Here is a 20,514-nt window from a genome sequence, read left to right as displayed (position 1 = left end):
CGACCTAATGTACAATTTTGTCAGACAGAAAACAGTGCGCGCATACTTCCCAGCTGGGCTCAAAAAAAAGAAGAAAAACAAATCAGGCATGCTAACCAGGTTTGTGCTTTTGCTTAGCCAAAATGAATTTGTATGTATGGCTTAAATATTTCAACGTTCCACTTTAGTTGTTCCATGCTTCACAGTAGCCTTCTGCGTTTATTATTAACCATCATTACGCCGGCACACATTTGTTAAATCAAATCAGGTTTATTTTTTCCATAAAGAAATGGTGGGAGGCCTCAACAAAAAGTGAAAACTAGTTCACTTGACAAAGGCTCAGGCCTATGCTTATGTACAGCAATATAAGGGTGAGCAAAATGAAGTTAACAGGGCTGTTGCTAACACAAAGCTTTTATTTGCAAGAAGTACAACAAGCCATTGTTTCATGCACTTCAACTGATGTGCAACAGGTAAACTTCAGCTGCTTGGCCTTCTGCCGCTTTACCGCCTTGTCACAGTTATTTCCTTTCACATAAAAATGCAGACGTGTGACAATGTAAAGACTAATTATTTTAGCGGTGAGGCTAAGAAAGTGCACATTGCAGCCAACTTCGAGGGAAAGCTTACTCTTAACAACTGCCAGCATATCCATAACGCTGTCAGAGTGTAGCTCACTCGGACAGAAACTTTCTGTGAAAAGATCCTCTAGCTTTTTCACGAAGCCGTACAGCTGATTGCAGGGATAAAGGAGGCCTCCTCAGTCACAGAAGTTTGTTAGCCGGGCAAGTTGAAAACTTTCGCCTGGTGGCGTCATAGCAGCTTTATGCATTCTTGGCATTTTGTGCTGGAATTGACAATACACTTCCACGCAACATAGCCCGCAATGTGGTTAGTGAGCCTCGAGTCGCTTCTCGCCACGTGCTGGTTGTGGACGTTTGAAACCCGCAGGCCGGTGCAATGCTGGAGTATCACGTTTTGTGTGGCCTCTGTGGCAGTAGCGCTAGCTGCAGTTTGACTGCACTCATTTCTGTCACCTGATGCTTCGAGAGAGTCAACTTCCAGTAGGGAGGCCAGTGTACCTTCCTCGCAGTTTCCTTCGCTAACTGACCTAACTAGACCATAAAAAGAAAAACAATTCACAGTGATCAGGAACTGCGTTGGAGTTGAGCACAAAACGTGGCTCGGCTCGCATACTGCGCTCGTGTCGTCCAGGGGCTTGTCAGCTCTGTGGAGGTTCTGTTCCCACTCTTTCCGCCTATTTTTATCATTCGGGACGCCAAACAAGGACAAGCCTGTTTGGCACCCAGGCGCGTAACAGTGGTTTTGTCGATGCCACGGCATGGCTTAGTTACTGCAAGGCGTACTAATCACTTGCAGGCTATGTGCGAAAAAAACACTGAAGGAAAAAAAAAACCCACCCGACGACGTCCACAGAAAAAACAAGGCAGCTCAGCAACTCCAACTAATATGATCGGGCACTGGGTGGGCAGTGGGCAGCGCAGCCGTCGCACCTACGTTCCATTGAAACTGACGCCAGCGCCGCCGCTCGGGCTATCGAAGAAGCTCATATTGGCGACATTCGTGGAGCCGCTGCATCGCATAGCCTCCGCCGGAGAGTAAGCCCACTGCCCCCTTCTAGTACACTGTAGCATAGCAAAAAAATGTCACAGTTTCGCCCTAAGGGCGAAGCAATGAATGCGATAGCAACACAGCAATGTCATACGAAGTAAGGTGAGCGGCTTTGGTAGCAATAGGAATTGTAGCAAACATGAGCTGATTAAGTAAGCAGGTGTGCTGCGGCGTAAGTAGACCGACATGAAGAGAGACTCGATGAGCACGAGAAGGCACGTGTGAAACGGTGGTGTTGATGAGAAGCGCTTCCCGTGGGCAGCGCGTGCGAAGGGACACACCTGTAGCGCTGCACTGCCGATCCGGGCAGCATTGCATGTGTAGCGTGCGTTGGAAAATGTGGCCCGACTATTAATAACTGAATGAACAAGCGTGGTGTGAGCGCGCACAAACAAACATGAATAGATCACACTGAATGACTGCAGACAACGACTGTCAAAATGCTGGCAGCAAGCGCATACGCCGCAGCGGGCTAAGGTACGTGCGGTCTATCGCTTCAACGGAAACTGAGCGGCGAATGCACAGCGCAAAGAAAGGTCAGAGCCGTGTGCAGATAAAAGACGATGCAGGCGAGCGACGAGTGCAGTTGTTAGCAGAGTAGAAGTGCGCCCCCCCCCGCTCCATCCGGCGGGCGCTGGCTTCCCGCTTCCTTGCTTGCGCGTGGGAGATTCAGTGCGTTCGCTCTCCGTGATAGCGTGCGTCCCCGCACGCTTCCGCTCGGGCATACGGCGCGCGGCGAAGATTTTCTCTATACGGAACCTCACGGCGACGGGGACAGTGAGGCCGACAGCAGAAATCCGGTTGAAGTGTCCGTATAATTGCTATCGCAATAAAGGAAAGCAATTGCGACTATGAGGCAAAAAATAAGCAAGGATCGGCATATTGGGGGGGGGGGGGGATGAAATGTACAAACACACCTTACGCGCCTTCAGATATGTGCTCAATGTTTTTCCAAATGTGTCGGCTAAAAAGCAAAAGATTATCAAAACGTTTTGCGTTTCTCTAACTTTAAAGGCCTCCGTATTCGGTCCTCTCCGCCCTTATTGTGAAAAGCCCAGAAATTCAATCAATTTAGCAATGAAGGATGTAGAGAAACAGCTCTTTAAATTTGTGGTTTCGGTTCCCACGCAGCCGGCGCCGCCGCCGCCAACAAAAAATGGCAGTGCGCGGCCGCCGATCAAATACACGGCGCCACGCCGCCGCCGGCCGAAACCGACACGGCGCACACCTCTAGTACATCTAGGCCGGGCGCGCGCCGCCGCCGGCGACTGCGGCTGCGCAGATGACTTTCAACATGGCTCTGAAGCGGAAAAAACAAAATATAAAGAAGTGAAAGCGCGTGCGCTGTCATCGTCCAATCTGAGATACAGGAGAGAGAGAAGCGGCGTTGATCAAAGGATTGCGGTACTTTTCTTATATAGGGACTTTACGCGCCATACGTCTCCTCAGCGACCGCGCACGAATACGAAACCATCACCGCTTCAAGCTTGCTTCTGTACGATCAGCTGTCGAAAATGCAACTGAGTTTTCGCTAACGAACTGTACTCCATTCATCCTGGTTTGAATCATGTGGATTGAAGACGTGTGCAGCAGTTGGCTGCAAAAATAGTGACTGGCATTAAGGAGAATGAATATGTGGGGCCAAGTTCGCGGACCGCTGCTGCAATTGTCCGTACATCTTTCCAGCACTATGGCTTCAGCCCCGGTACGTCGGCAAGAGTGAGTACCGCTCGTTAAACAATAACGGGAGTAGCGCCGCTTCCTGTTATAGTAGGTTTCGCGCACAGTATCTACACACGTGACACATCTACCCCAACCAGCACAGAAACTTACACCCACTCTTTCACTAACGTGTCAAGAATAAGTGAATGCGCGCACACTTGAATATATGCGCACTATATACGCACAATAAGCGACGGTGCTACACCAATGCCGCACGAATGGTCGAAGCTGAATGTTTCGTGACGGTCCACAAGAGTAAGCGAGTTACTAGTGATAATACGCATTTGCTACAAGGTATTACAATGTGCAGAACAGCTACGTTTCAAGCCTTGTGCGTAGCAAGAACAAATCTAACGGAACTGAGCACATCAACGAGCGATTAGGCAGAAAATTATCAGAGAGAGAATAAACATCTATTTTGTAAATTATTAGACAGTGACCGCACCGAGAAACTTTACTGACTCAGAAACATGACAAGCCGCTGCTTCAAAATATTTGATTAATAAAGAACGAAGACCGAAGCACCATAATCCTAATTAAATTAATTAGTGGAAAGTTTCGATAGTTTCGAATACATATTTAGACCCGCATTTAGAGCAAGCACCATATACGCTGATCGCGCCGTTTAAACATAGCTTAATCAGCTCCGAAAGCGTGTTTGCATGTTCTCTGAAGCTACGGTCGAAGCTTCGTGTCGTCTGCGATATCTCCCGAAACAGGTTTGCTAAGCTGCACCGGCGTCATACACATTCATTGTAAACATGGAGGCAACGCAGGCAGTTGAGGCAAGCAATGGACGCGTCACCACGTGATCAAACATCGCAGCGCCCACGGCATCGCCGCGAAGAGGGTCAATACCAAGGAGGTTATAAAAAGACTTCTGGAGTGGAGATGCCGCGCCGCGGCTGACGCCGGCGACCGCCATATTGCTCCGGGCAGAAAACGCAGCTGCGCGGCTTGGGCCCTTGCGGTAGTTCGGCAGTTGCGGCATTTATAGTGCTTAGTTACGGTCTGCTGAGCGGTAGTTCTGCGTTTGTAAGGGAACATCCAAGCTCTGCAGAACGGGATGGTGAACGCCTGCGTCGCACGAATCGTGTGAAGCAAACGTCAGGAGTAACGTTTCACGTGTATATGTAGCGCGAAAAAGCCTTCAATCGCTCGACCATTGCTGTGCGCTATCTCCGTCGAGGAGCGCTGTTGTACATGAAATATACTTTTAATTGGCTAATATAGGCTGAAACAAGCTTTTTTCTGCGTATGTTTGTGCGACAGGTTCCCGAAAGAGAAGCGCTGCGTGACGCATGGCAGCCCGCTGTTCGCAGAGATGGCTGGGCGCCTAAAGATTCGGATGTTCTTTGCTCGGTGCACTTTGAAGAGGGTTGTTTTGATAGGTCTGGTCAAACGACAAGGCTGTGACAGGGCAGCATTCCAACCATTCTTCTAGTGTTCTCCGCACATCTGCATAAAAAAAGCGAGTTCGTAAGAAATGCTTGCTGTTCGTATATATTTCCGGTGCGCTTGCATATGAGATTCCGCATGTCGAGAGGAATTATTTAATACTTATTTATATAATATGATACAGCTCTCAGACCTGGCGGACGTCGTAGCTGCGTCTCACAAGTTGACTGTTTATAAGCGTGGCATGCAACTGTTTCTCATCAAAACAAGAAAATAACTGACCTAACTGGCAAATAAAGAGTATTACCAGTCACATATCGCGTGTGTAACAACACGATATGTGCCTGGAGCAACAACAGTTCTTGTGAAGCCATAGGTATCCTATCTCGGCGTAATTTAACTTATGCTGGATTGCGAATATTACTGTTTTCAGAGATCAAGTTGCTGTTGCATGCCGTCGTGTAAAGCTCTATACAAATCAGAGTTCATACAAATTCGTCTATTGCGGACTCACGATCTTTACAATATTTAAAAGCCATTATTCGTAGTTACTGAACCGTGCGCCTTAAGAAGTGACATTATCAGCATGCCTTTAATTTTCAGCATTGGTGCAATGTTTTGTTTTTGCGCAGCCAAAAATATGTTTGTTTTGATGTGTTTGCATTTTATGTATGCCTGTTTGGCATTGTTTTCCTATAGTATACACTGTGATGCACCAGGTAGTTATCCAATATTTTATTCATTTTTTCCACCATGTTGTTTTATGCTTATTTTTATCAAAATAGCCAGGACATAATAAAAATTTATTTACCACTTTACTGATTTCACCTTGTACTTCGTGTCACTTCGGTAATTTTCTTAAATTTTTGTGCGCAAAGAAACAGGGACGAAGAAAAGGAGACACAAGGACGAGCGCTTTCTAACAACAGATTTTTATTATTGAAGAACCACCGGCTTAAATACCCACAGATCTGCGCGATCCTGTCAATAGAACACGTCAAGAGCGCATAAAATAACGCTTGTCATGAAATGCTGCTACGCGGTCAGCATAAAAATCAGCAATGTTCATGAAACAAGCACAAAACGCGAAAATTCGTTAAAGATGTGATGACAGGAGTGAATTCTCTTTATCTAACAATGAAACAGAAGGATGACTGATGCATTTTTCTTTTAGTTTTTCAATCCAGTGAGCTTCCACAATTTGTCTCGCGGTTTGATTTCTATGCCTAAACAAAATGGCGGTGCTTCCAAGACAAGGTGAGCACGCGTGTTCTTCACAATGCATCGCCAAATGCGTACTAGGGCGACCTTTGAGACTAGACAAGTGTTCCCTTAGTCTCGTGTTAACGCATCTCGAAGTCTGCCTAACGTACACATGAGCACACGTCAAAGGAATCTGATAAACAACGTTCATCGCGCAATCGACAAATTGGTTCTTACGTGGATGTTTTATACTACATCCTTTCTTAGCATCATCCTTACTTTCAAACTTCCTTTTGACCTTAGAACACACACTACCTATTTTGTTTTTTGCCGAAAACACCACTTTTACTTCGTAACTCCCAGCCACCTTCAATGTCTGTGTGAAAGGCCATGAACATACCGAATCACTGACACCTTAGAAGCTAAATCTTTCTGTCTTTGATGACTTGTGCATGATTCTTTATCCTGTTTTAGTTTTGTAGCGTTAGCTACACTGGCCTAGCTAGAGTGACCTAGAATATGGGAGAGTGTCCAAAGCGCTGGCTCCGGCGAGGGCCTTTTTCTGTGAACTGCCGCGCCGCGCCGCTGCTGCTCCGGACCCGTGGGCTTTTCGCGCTCGCGAAGAGCGCGGGAAGCGAGGGTCGTCTGCTACGCGCTGTAGTTTTTGTAGCGTTAGCTACACTGGCCTAGCCAAGCCCGTTTCGCGCGGCACATCAAGAGCCGTGCTACGCATGCGCAAGGATCAGTGATGTCACACGGCTTGCGCACCGGAGCCGCCGGAGCCGGCACCTCTCGCGCACTCCGCCGCCGCCGCGCGCGACTCACCGCCGCCGGTCTGCGCATTCCAGAGGAGTGACGTCGTAGCCGTGGTAGACGCACTGGCGCCGGCGCGCGCTCGCTGTGCAGTCGCCGTCTAACACTGTGCTGGAGCCGCTGCGCTTCTGACTGGCGTTTGCCAGTGTGGTATAGCCATGGAGAATGAGAGCGCAAATGCTGCTCAACAGCGCAGAAGAACGGAGAAGCTTGACTCATCGGATCCCGAAGTAGTTGCCTGGCAATCAGCTGAACCTTTGCTAACGCTACGTATATCCTGGCATAGCCGAGCTAACAATCAAGCTAATCCTTGACAATCTAGACAACCAGGAAAGCTAAGAATAATCAGCTGAACCTTTGCTAACGCTACGTATATCCTGGCATAGCCGAGCTAAGTCACTGAAACTTTTTTTTTTTTTTGCGTTCATTTTCCACGCAAAGCACTTAAACTGTATTTAACTTCAACAGTGTGGCGCTGCATGGAGCTTACCCATCTTTGAGCGTTTTTTTGTGCTTGGGCAACAAGATAATGCAAAAACTAACGTATCAAACGCGCGGCCTAGCTCCGGTGCTAGAGTTCGGGAATGAACGGTATTACGGTAACTGTGCGTGCGTAGAAACGCGCTAAATGACTCCGCGCAAGGAAAGAACGTAAAAAAAGATGGGCACGTGGGCAATAGCACCATGCTTGCAAGAATAAGAGTAACGAAAAAAGTAAATTACTCACGAAGTCAAGTGAAATACTTACGTGTGTGCAGTGACCGCTTCGCTCACCACTACGCGCTTTTCACTCACGGTCTTCTTCTTCTTTCTGGGGTTTTACGTGCCAAAACCAGTTCTGATTATGAGGCACGCCGTAGTGGAGGGCTCCGGAATAATTTCGACCACCTGGGGTTCTTTAACGTGCACTACAACGCAAGCACACGGGCGTTTTTGCATTTCGCCTCCATCGAAATGCGGCCGCCGGGGCCGGGATTCGATCCCGCGACCTCGGGCTCAGCAGCGCAACGCCTTAGCTGACCAAGCCACCCCGGCGGGGTTCACTCACGGTCGGTAGTAGCTTAGAGCCATATGCATATGTATTTATTCATGAATTTTTAAGCCTCGACAATACTTTATCATGAACAGAGAGCAGTGAGAAGGTGTAAGGGAAGCAAGAGAAGGAGCAGAAGCGGCCCTAACGCCGCAATATTGTTGGCCAATTTCGCTTCAGGGGATAGCGCGGTACACGAACAATTCTTGCTGTACGCTATCTCTTCAATACAAACTTCGCGCACGTTGTACCTTAAGGTTCACCGTGAGCGAAGCTGGTTTCAAATTCAGACATCCGAAAGAAAAGCCATTCCAGTCAATAGGTAAACAAACATATAAAAGGTAAACAAATATATATTTTTCGACATTGAAATGAATGAATGTACTACTGGCCTAGCTATTTACTCATTTCTTATGCAAACGTTGTTGCAGCAATAGCCTTGTTTTATTAATCCGTGTATCCTCTCTCAAATTACCAACATATAACTTATCATGATATAACAGTTATTGCTTAACGTGTGATTTTTTTACATAAACTAACAAGCATTCATGGTGCGTGATGATGTTTGTGCTTGCATTATATTGAGTGGAAAATCGTCTTGAAAATTACAATCTTTGATGCACTACAAATATCGCTATTGATTCTACATATCCCTAAAATAGTTACATTCAATCAGTAAAACATGAGAAGTTTATGTTCTGGTGATTAGTTGCCTCTTTCATTACGTAACTACAAGTACGTCATTATTTATCGTAAGTATGTGCGCTGTGTACGAACCACCGAGCATACGCAATAAATATTCCTAAAGTTTTACTTTCACGTTAAACTTCGCTTAGTGTTTGCGCTCTTGCAACAAGAAGTCGAAAGACGAGTTGCACATCCGTAAAGCATCACGTTCGTTTTCTGACGTTCGCTCGTAATTATGAAATAAGGCGTACGTACACAATGTTGTACTGTTAGCATTCCATTTATTTTGGTTTGTCTTCTTCTTTACCGCGTTAATTTTTCTCGCGTACCCTTTGCCGTGCTATAGCTTAGTGGTTTTGGTAGGTTGTACTGCTAAACTCGAAGACGCGGGTTCGATTTCCGGCCACGGCGGCTTACATTTCGATGGAGGCGAAATGCATGAAACACCCGTGTACAGTCAACCACAAAAGTTTGCGTACCACGCGAGCGCGTGCCAGACTGCCTATCCGCGCCACCTAGCGGTACGCCACCTAACGGCGACAGGGGCGCTCTCCCGGATATGAGCCCTCTTGGTACTCGCCTGCCTGTTAATTTTTTATTCCCGTGCATGACATTGTTAGTTCGTTGTGTTGACGCAGAGCGCTGTCTGCAATAAGACCGCCACATATCTGGCTTGATAGCAGTATCGGAGCAATCACTGCAACCTTTGTCGACTGGTGTGCCAGTGGGTAGATAAGTTTCACGAAGCGCTGCGACGATTTTTTTACGCGACGTTTACTGGCGCACTTTGGTTGGCAGCATCTTGGTCCAATGAGTGTTGCTGCTTCTGCGTCTTGAGAGAAAGGGTAGGGAGGTGTTTCACTGTCATCAAAAATAAAGAAAAAGCGGATGCATAGAAAATTTTCTTTCACACATAGGCGCATCTTCGCATCAGTCGCTGAAAACGCAGTAGACTTGCTTCAGGCCACGTGGTGATTGCCTATTTGGAAAGATGCCGCTGCGTGTTCCACTTGACGAAAGAAGGCACATTGTGCGTTTATTTATAGAGGGAATACCTCAGCGCGAAATCTGCCGCCGATCCAACAGGAGCCGGACTGCCGTGAATAGGATTATTCAAGCTTTCTGCGACGATGACAGATTCACAGATATGGAGCGCAGTGGGCGTCCAAGGGCCACGACTGAGGAAGAGGACCGCCTGATTACGGCCGCCATCGTGGCTGATCCTTTTCAAAGTGCAGAGGATATCCGAGAAGCGCTCTCGCTCACGGTATCGTCTGAGACTGTAAGAAGAAGGCTGAGTGAGCTTGGCCTGCAGTCGTTCGTAGCAGCACAGAAGCCCTGCCTCTCAGACAGCCAGCTACAAGAACGACTCATGTTCGCTACAGCAATGAAAGATTGGACAACAGAGAAATGGGGCGATGTCATCTTTAGCGACGAGTCAACTTTTTCCACGCTCTGGGACCAACGGAAGCGGGTTTGGCGTCCACTAAACTGCAGGTGTGTTTACAGTGTATTGGCAGTTAATTCACGAAGCTAATTCTGCATCACAACATGTTTCACGTAAAATGAGCTTTTGGACATTACGAGATTTTTCTGTAGTGGTATTATGTTGAAAACATTAACGATTGTTTCATAGTACTACTTACCGTGGAGTACTACTGGCGTGGAGTAGAGGTAGAACACCCGACTTCAAATCTGAAGGTCGTAAGTTCGAATCCTGCTCCATTCCACTACATTTTCAGGCATGGAGTGGTGCCTGACACCGGCAAAGAAAAAAAAATACATATTGCCGAGAGCTAGTGGGGCTATACTAGTTCAGGTGCAACCAAACTAGGCAGGCCCACTAAGCTTCATTAAAGTCACTCCCTCACCAGAACAGGAATTGGCCTCCCTGGTGGAGTATTCGGCCACTACCTCCCTCATGACTCCGACAATTAACCCATGGCCCTCAGTTCCCAGTGGCTGCGGAGCACCTGACCAAGGCGGCGGTCAGACCTGCTACGCGGCAGAGGGTGCTAAGAATCTCTGGGTCAAGGCAGGCCGCCAATGGAAACTGAACCTGGCAACGTTCAACACGCGCACCCTGTCGAGTGAAGCTAGCTTAGCAGGACTATTTGAAGAATTATCAGGAATTTCCTGGGATATTATTGGCCTTAGTGAGGTTAGAAGAACTGGTGAGGCTTACACAGTACTGACTAACGGCCACGTCCTCTGCTACAGAGGTCTTCCAGATAAGAAAGAATCCGGGGTAGGATTTCTAGTGCATAACAACGTAGCGGGCAACATTGATGAATTCTACAGCATTAATGAAAGGGTAGCAGTCGTCATAATAAAGCTGAATAAGAGGTACAAAATGAAGGTAGTACAAGCCTATGCCCCAACCTCTAGTCACGATGATGAAGAAATAGAACAGTTTTATGAAGATGTTGAACTAGCAATGAGAAAGGTGCAAACTCAGTATACTTTAGTCATGGGCGACTTCAATGCAAAAGTGGGGAAAAAGCAGGTTGGTGAGCAAGCCATTGGCAACTACGGCATCGATTCTAGGAATGCAAGAGGAGAGATGTTAGTAGAATTCGCGGAAAGGAATAGACTCCGAATAATGAATACCTTCTTCAGGAAGCGCAGCAACAGGAAGTGGACCTGGAAAAGCCCTAATGGAGAAACAAGGAATGAAATAGATTTCATACTCTCTGCCGATCCAAGCATAGTGCAGGATGTAGAAGTGTTAGGTAAGGTTAAGTGCAGTGACCATAGGTTAGTGAGGTCTAGGATTTCTCTCAATTTGAAGAGAGAGAGAGTGAAATTAGTCAAGAGGAAACAGGCCAACCTAGAGGCAGTAAGGGTAAAAGCAGACCAATTCAGGCTGGTGCTCGCAAACAAATATGCAGCTTTAGAACAGGAAGATGAAGATAATATAGAGCTAATGAATGAAACCGTAACTAGGCTGATCTCAGAAGCAGCAATTGAAGTGGGAGGTAAGGCACCAAAGCAACCTGTAGGGAAGCTCTCCCAAGAAACAAAGGACCTAATAAAGAAACGACAAAACATGAAAGTGTCCAACTCAAGAGATCAGATAGAATTCGCTGAACTGTCAAAACTGATCAACAAGAAGAAAGTAAGGGATATTCGAAATTATAACGTGGGAAAAATTGAGGAAGCCGTAAAATATGGACGCAGCATGAAATCAGTAAGAAAACTAGGCATAGGACAAGGCAAGATGTATGCACTGAAAGATAAGCATGGTAATATCATCAGCAATTTGGATGACATAGTAAAAGCAGCAGAACAATTCTATACTGACCTGTACAGTAGCCAAAACAGCCAAGCTTCTTCCATTCGAAATAGTGATGAACCGGATACAGAAGCTCCTTCTATAACTAGCGATGAGGTTAGAAGGGCCTTGAAAGACATGACCAGGGGAAAAGCGCCTGGAGAAGATGGAATAACAGTAGATTTAATCAAAGATGGAGGAGATATCATGCTTGAAAAGCTTGCGGCCCTTTATACGCAATGCCTCACAACTTCAAGTGTACCAGAGAGCTGGAAGAACGCCAACATTATACTTATACATAAGAAGGGAGACGTTAAAGAATTGAAGAATTACAGACCCATTAGCTTGCTTTCAGTATTGTATAAGATATTCACCAAGATAATTTCCAATAGAATCAGGACAACACTTGACTTCAGTCAACCAAGAGAACAGGCTGGCTTCAGGAAGGGATATTCTACGATGGACCATATCCATGCCATCAATCAGGTAATCGAGAAATCTGCGGAGTACAATCAACCTCTCTATATGGCTTTCATAGATTATGAAAAGGCATTCGATTCAGTAGAGATATCAGCAGTCATAGAGGCATTGCGTAATCAATGAGTGGAGGAGGCATACGTGAATATCTTGGCAAATATCTACAAGGATTCCACAGCTACCTTGGTTCTCCACAAGAAAAGTAGAAAGATACCTATCAAGAAAGGGGTCAGGCAAGGAGACACAATCTCTCCAATGCTATTCACTGCATGCTTAGAAGAAGTATTCAAGCTCTTAGAATGGGAAGGATTAGGAGTGAGGATCGATGGCGAATATCTCAGCAACCTTCGGTTTGCAGATGACATTGTCCTATTGAGCAACAAGGGAGAGGAATTACAACAAATGATTGAGGACCTTCATCGAGAAAGTGCAAGAATTGGGTTGAAGATGAATATGCAGAAGACAAAGATAATGTTCAATAGCCTGGCAAGGGAACAAGAATTCAGGATCACCAGTCAGCCTCTAGAATCTGTAAAGGAATATGTTTATCTAGGTCAATTACTCACAGGGGACCCTGATCATGAGAAAGAAATTTACAGAAGAATAAAATTAGGTTGGAGTGCATACGGCAGGCATTGCCAAATCCTGACTGGGAGCTTACCACTGTCGTTGAAAAGAAAAGTGTACAATCATTGCATTCTACCGGTGCTAACATATGGGGCAGAAACTTGGAGGTTAACAAAGAAGCTCGAGAACAAGTTAAGGACCGCACAAAGAGCAATGGAACGAAAAATCTTAGGAGTAACGTTAAGAGACAGGAAGAGAGCGGTGTGGATCAGAGAACAAACGGGGGTAGATGATATTCTAGTTGACATTAAGCGGAAGAAATGGAGCTGGGCAGGCCATGTAATGCGTAGGATGGATAATCGGTGGACCATTAGGGTTACAGAATGGATACCAAGAGAAGGGAAGCGCAGTCGAGGACGGCAGAAAGTCAGGTGGGATGATGAGGTTAGGAAATTCGCAGGCGCAATTTGGAATACGCTAGCGCAAGACAGGGGTAATTGGAGATCGCAGGGAGAGGCCTTCGTCCTGCAGTGGACATAAATATAGGCTGATGATGATGATGATGACTACTTACCCTGAAGCTAATTAAAAGCTGCCAGTGGGTCTTTCAGTACTATCTAATGATGTTTGCACGTTTTCTATTGCAACTCTATAACAGCATTATAAAGTTCATACGCAAGAGGAATCACAACATTTTTAGACGCGCCGCTGGAACCCAATTGTATGCTATTTCTTGCAGATATCTGCCTAATTACACACAGAGTGTTCTATCCAGTGGACGGTGTTCCGTGAGCATGTGGGGAGCAATCAGCAAAGATGGCCTTGGTCCCCTTGTGCGTCTGGAAGGGCCCTTCACTGCGTCACGGTACTGCGACGTCATCACTAGACACCTCGTTCCGTATGCGCTGGACGGTCCCTTCAGCGACGGCTGCTATTTTTTTCAACACGACCGCAGCCCGATCCATAAAGCACGTATCGTCCAGTCATTGCTAGAAGAACATGCTGTTTGCCAGCTTGAGTGGCCTCCATGTGGCGCCGACTTGAATCCCATAGAAAATGTCTGGGGCATGTTGAAGAAACGGCTGTCCACACGAGCCAACCGCGGCCGCACGGCCGATACGCTGTGGCAAGCGATCGCACAAGAATGGGAAAGCCTGCGCGGTCGACCGGAGAATACTGAATCTTTGTACGAGTCGATGCCCACACGCATCAATAAGGTGCTAGAAAACGGCGGACATTTCACTTCCTACTAGATCATTGAGAGACCTATGTTTCATGACACTTCTGTAAATGTCTTGTGAATAAATTCATCCTCTTCAGACACGAATTATGATGCACTGTCTGCAAATGCGTCAAATGCGCATGGCATCATTTCAAGACGCTCACTATTACATTCCAAGAAAGAAGACGAAGCAATGTGCTGTTTTGTGCGAGTTTCAGTAAAAAAATTAATTAGCGTATACCTCATTATCTAATTATTTTGAAATCCGTCAGCTTCAATGCTTGCATAAAAAGAATCAACTATTAGGCCCTAAACGCATGCACACTTGCTTTTTCGGTTGTATTCGTGTCGACCGGAGAAAAAAAATACTCTTGACGTTGGTCTTGGAACGCGGCACGTCGAACGATTGTCTAACATGGTAGTGTCTCCAGCAAAGTGATCATCTGCAGCAATACGCAGGACAATGAAGTTAACTGACTGCTAGTTGTCCCATCAAGAAGCGGACACGAATGTGCACACTGAGTTTTAGGTCATTTGAAGAAACACGTGGCGTGGGACGCGCCTCCGAAGTTCGAGTCCCCAAACGAGGACGCCGTGTCGCAACGGGTTATAAAAAGAGTGATCGCACCCGATTATTTCTTATTTTTCTAAATGTAACCACTATATCAGCGCGGTGGTTCGGGCTTTGCGCAGCAAAACCTGGGCGTAGGCGATCAAATCCCTGCCGCTACTGTCACTTAGCGATGGGGGAGGAACGGAAAAATTCTGCCTACTGACTAAGCATCTGTGTCCCATGGCTGCCTCACCGCTCACTCACGCACTCACGAAAAAAAAAAAAAAACAGCGTGGCTACGCGAAAATAGAACTGATAACAGCCGAAGAATACGCTGTCTGATTACTTGTACTGATATTCTGCTCTCAAAATATAAGCAAGTAGCCCTGGCTAACAAAGAGCGCGTCACGTTGAAAGAGATAGGTAGAAAATATTTGCGCACAGTGCGAAAATAGACAGGCCATAGATTTAAGGAGGGATGCGTCTTCAACGTAGCGCTGCTGTCGATCGCTGGTGACGTAGCGGAAGTGTCGCGAAGAGGCTCTTGGCCACGCGCTCGCGTGGTCCGCAAACTTTTGTGGTTGACTGTACATAGATTTAGGTGCACGTTCAAGAAACCCAGGCGGTCGAAATTACCGGAGCCCTCCAATACGTACGGCGTTTCTCATAGCCATATTGTGATTTTTGGATGTAAAACCCCTAAAATTATCATTACTATTATTACCCTTTACATGTGTTCTCAGTTCTTCATGATATATGAGCAAGTTCGACACAGTGAGGTCGAGATTGGCATTCAACACGGTCTTATCGTCACACCCCCACCATCAGAGGGATTTCTGGCCGAAAAATGCGGGTTTGCACCACACGTAATATTGTTTTCATTAATCGCGACGTGAATGCAAGTATATCAAGTTACTAATGCCATGACCAATCAGTCATCTTAGTCACACATTTGTGCCTTTCCACGCTATAGTTTGGAATATATACCAAGTGAACGAGACGCGAGAGTTACGCGGTTTGTATTTATTTTTGGTACCGCGGCCCCACCGAAGGACACATTACGCTTCCCAAGAGCCAGTTAAGGATTTCGCCTTAATAAAGAAACAACAGAGCGCGGGAGGCAGTCTTATAAAACAAATCGAATGCATGAAATAAAAGAAAGGGAACAATAGGGTGTAAAAGCGTTAGAATGAGCTAGCCATACATTCCATGTTCTCCTGGTTGTCATCGCGATCTCCAGCTTATTTTCTTCTGCAGCACGTTCACGTTGCTCATTCCACGCATAACTAAATGAAGTTAGCGCGCGGAATGCGTACGTTACTCAAACAGCCGCGGACCAAACGAGCGAGAAGTAAATAACCCGTATTCACAGCCGGCAAACGCGTTCTCTGTGCGGTGAGTCACGGCGGTATTACCTTGCGGTGACGTGGTACTTAATATATCCCAAAATATTGCGATGTTGGCTAATAGCAAACAAAATATCACGCTCGTAGCAGACGCCCGCCGCCTTGGCGCGGCTTCCGCAGCGGAGAAAGCCCACGATGATGATGATGATGATGATTTATTGGCATCCCCTTTGAAACGGGGTGGCGACGAATAGTCACCTAGCCTGCTTGATGTAATCAGGTATACTACACATGTTCTTTATCTCGCATTTTTGTATACCTTTTTCAAAAATTTAGCTTGTACCGCTGCCTATGATTTTAAGAGATCAGGTCGTATCCATCTTTTCCCTGCTTTTTTTCCACCAGTACTCTAATCGTCTCTTGCTGATCTCTACGGCTGATCTGTTTATGTTTCCTTCCACTTTAAACCCAAGCGCTTCTGGGAGTTGCACGTTACCTACGGTTCTCGCTGGGTGGATCCCGTCGCATTCCATTAGGATGTGCTGAGTGGTCTCTGGATCTTTACTGCAGCATACACATGTCTCATCTAGTTCCGAATATTTGTTCCGATATGTTTTCGTCCTTAGGCAACCGGCTCGAGCCTCAAATAGCAAGGCACTGCCCTTTGTGTTATCGTACAGATTTTCCCTTCTAATTTCTTTCTTCTCATTCTTGTAAATCTCCATTCTCCTTTTCGTTTCCATTCTTTGCATCCAATTCACGGTCTCTATTTCTCTCACTTTCTTTCTGATGACCCCTGGTTGTCTATTTACAGTTTCGATTATCCTGTACTTGGTTGCCAACTTCCTTGACCTCTTCCTCCATTCTGTGTCCACGCTTTTCATGTAGAGATACTTGTGCACTTTAGCCGCCCATTTATTTTCATCCATGTTCCTGAGCCTTTCTTCAAAACTAATTTTGCTTTGTGCTTCTCTGACTTCAAAAGAGGCCCAACCCATGTCTCCATGCACTGCCTCATTTGTCGTATTACCGTGTGCTCCCAAAGCCAACCGGCCTACTGATCTTTGGTTAACTTCTAAACCCGGCAATATATCCGATTTTAAGCATATAATGGCGTTTGCGAATGTTAGCGCTGGCACCATTACTCCTTTCCAGATTCCACGCACCACCTCATACTTATTGTGGCCCCACAGTGCTCTGTGTTTCATTAATGCTGCATTCCGCTTCCCCTTTATTTTCAGATTATTTTGGTGGTTGCTTGAGTAATTCTTTCCTTCGTTTATGTGTACGCCGAGGTACTTATATTGCTTCACTATGGGTATTACTTGCTGTTGAATTGACACCACGAAGTTACTCGTGTGTTCATTAAAGATCATAATCCCTGATTTCTCTGTGCTAAACTTAAGGCCTAGATTTGTCGCTGCGTTCCCACAGATATTCGCAAGTATCTGTAAATCTTTTTTATTGTCCGCTAGTAGCACAATGTCGTCTGCGTACATCAATCCAGGGATCTTCTGTTGCACCATTTGTCCATTACGCATGTAGGATAAATCAAAACCTAATTCGCTGTTTTCCAGTCGTCTTTCTATGCCCTTGACGTAAAGCGTGAACAACAATGGTGACAGAGGGCATCCTTGCTTCAATCCTTGGTGAATTCCCACCATTTCATTTCCTTTTCGACCTTCCCATGCCACTTGTACTTGGTTGTCTCGATATATCTCCCTCAGCAGCTCCACGAAATCGTCATCTATGCCTTCGTATTGAAGAATATCCCACAACAATTCCCTGTCTACGTTGTCATAAGCTCCTTTAATATCTAGAAATGCTACCCATAAAGGTCTTTTCTGAGCTACTGAAATCTCTATGCACTGAGTTAGTACAAACATATTGTCTTCTAAGCGTCTGCCTGGCCTGAACCCATTCTGTAGTTCCCCCAATACACCGTTTTCCTCCACCCACTTCGACAGTTCTACTTTTATGGCTTGCATTGCCATTCTATATATCACCGACGTTACTGTAACTGGCCTGTACGAGCTCGTCTTATCCTTATCTCCTTTGCCTTTGTAGATGAGATTCATCTTGCTTTCACGCCAGCCAACGGGAATATTCTTTGTTCTAATCACTTGCTCTATGGCATTAGTCAGCAGTGCCTTGCTTTTTGGACCGAGGTTTTTGATTAGCTGTATTGGGATTTCATCGGGTCCTGCTGCCGTGTCCGGTACAGCAGCGCCGCGGCGCGGGAGTTCACACAAAAAGGTCCTCGCTCCTCCCATGCATTCGCGCGGCGCTTTGGACACTCTCCCATATTCTAGGTCACTCTAGCCTAGCCAAGCCCGTTTCGCGCGGCACATCAAGAGCCGTGCTGCGCATGCGCAACGAGCAGTGATGTCACACGGCTTGCGCACCGGAGCTTCTAGTACACTGTACCGGAGCCACCGGAGCCGGCACCTCTCGCGCACTCCGCCGCCGCCGCGCGCGACTCACCGCCGCCGGTCTGCGCATTCCAGAGGAGTGACGTCGTAGCCGTGGTAGACGCACTGGCGCCGGCGCGCGCTCCCTGTGCAGTCATCGTCTGACACTGCGGTGGAGCCGCTGCGCTTCTGACTGGCGGTTGACAGTGTGGTATAGCCATGGAGAAGGAGAGCGCAAATGCTGCTCAACAGCGCAGAAGAACGGAGAAGCTTGACTCATCGGATCCCGAAGTAGTTGCCAGGCAATTAGCGGTTGAGCGTAGGAGACAACCAGGAAAGCTAAGAATAATCAGCTGAACCTTTGCTAACGCTACGTATATCCTGGCATAGCCGAGCTAAGCCACTGCAACTTTTTTTCATTAATCTAGAGCATGACGCCAGCATCACAGCGAGCGGGTACCCAGCCTTTCTCAACCGATTGACTTACTCAAGAAATGCAATGTTTACAGTGTGATAACATGATTTCAACAACGCTGACCTGAAATATGAAATGACTATACCATTCTTCACAAGCCTGGAATGGTTAGAGGCATAGTTCATTAGCGGTTTTCCATCTCGGGGCGAGAATGACCAGCACACATGTTCCGGTAGAAATTCCAACTTGACATCTAGAAACTGTAGCTTATTATCTACTGGTACTTCAGAAGTGAATGTCAAGCCCTTGCCCAGAGAATTAAAGGATTTTACTACCCTATTCTGAAAACATCTTTGTCTACATGACAGCCCAAAATCAAGTAGTCATCTACATATCTGTATACCTTATATACTACACCTTATAAATCTTTTGCAAGCTCTCTGTCTATGCTTCCCAGAAAAATGCTACTAAGGATGGGAGCTACCTTTGACCCGATGCACACGCCCCCTGCCTGTATATACGTTTCATCACAGAATCCTACGTGTGTATTAGCTAAATAAAAATGCAGAAGTTCAAGAAAGGATTCAACAGTCATCCCGCACGTGTTGCGAAATGACACCTCGTCATTCTCATTTGTTATGCTATCATTAACACTGCCCATTAAGGGCCCATGCGGCAAGGAATAATAGAGGTCTTGAACATCTATGCTGAATCCCCAGCTGCAACTTGTACTATCTGATGCCAAAAATTTCACAAGGCCTTCAGAGTTTTTTAATAAGTACGGATCCTGTACTTCTAAGGAATTCAACATTTTCTGCAATAACCCTGCGAACAGAACCTGCCAACACCCTCGGTCGGACACAATTGGCCTAAACGGAATTCCTTGCTTGTGTGTTTTTGCAGTAAAAAATATATCCAATATCATTCTCTTTGAGTTCTTTACATGTGACGCGAGCTTTTCTTGGTTGCATTTCTTCAATAGCTCCACCGCCTTCTTTTTTACGTTTTCTACATTCACATCACTTTTTCTAAAGCACTTGTTCACCGCTAGGAAAGCTTTTTCTAAATAACAATCATTTGGTACAACAACCAGAAAGCCTTCCTTGTCTGCTTGAACCACACGCAGATTGTTCTCAACCAAATACTTAGCAGTCCTATCAACATTAGGTCTGGATCTATCGCTTACCGAAGCCTTGGCCACCACGTCCACACATTCCACCACACATCGTTCTTTTTCTTTCTCTGGTACACTCCTGGCATGTCCCTTGTAAGTGCTAATCTGTCGACGATGCCGATCCTTGGCTCCACGCAGAACTTTGGCCCCAGCTTGAGTACCTCTTGATGTCGTTCTTCCACCGTTGCGCCCCCTAGTATTAGAAGGCGTCCCTTTGGCAAATCTCTTTTCTTCTTCTTCGGCAATGTCCGACGCACATCGTTCCACATGGCTTCAGTCACAGTATTTGCCTGTCTGCACCAGTCACGAAAAGCCTTCACATTGAACAGACCATCGGAAGCAGACGAACAGGCCACCTATAGACATTCTTTGACCTGTTTAGGTCAAAGAATGTCTAAATGACCTGTTTAGGTCATTCTTTGACATTTTGTTTAGGCATAGAAATCAAACCGCGAGAGAAATTGTGGAAGCTCACTGGATTGAAAAACTAAAAGAAAAATGCATCAGTCATCCTTCTGTTTCATTGTTAGATAACGAGAATTCACTCCTGTCATCATATCTTTAACGCATTTTCGCCTTTTGTGCTTGTTTTATGAACATTGCTGCTT

Source organism: Dermacentor silvarum, chromosome 9 (assembly GCF_013339745.2).
Source record: "Dermacentor silvarum isolate Dsil-2018 chromosome 9, BIME_Dsil_1.4, whole genome shotgun sequence".
NCBI lineage: Eukaryota > Metazoa > Arthropoda > Arachnida > Ixodida > Ixodidae > Dermacentor > Dermacentor silvarum.
The sequence above is the reverse complement of the archived record's forward strand: the minus strand, read 5'-3'. Positions refer to the sequence as shown.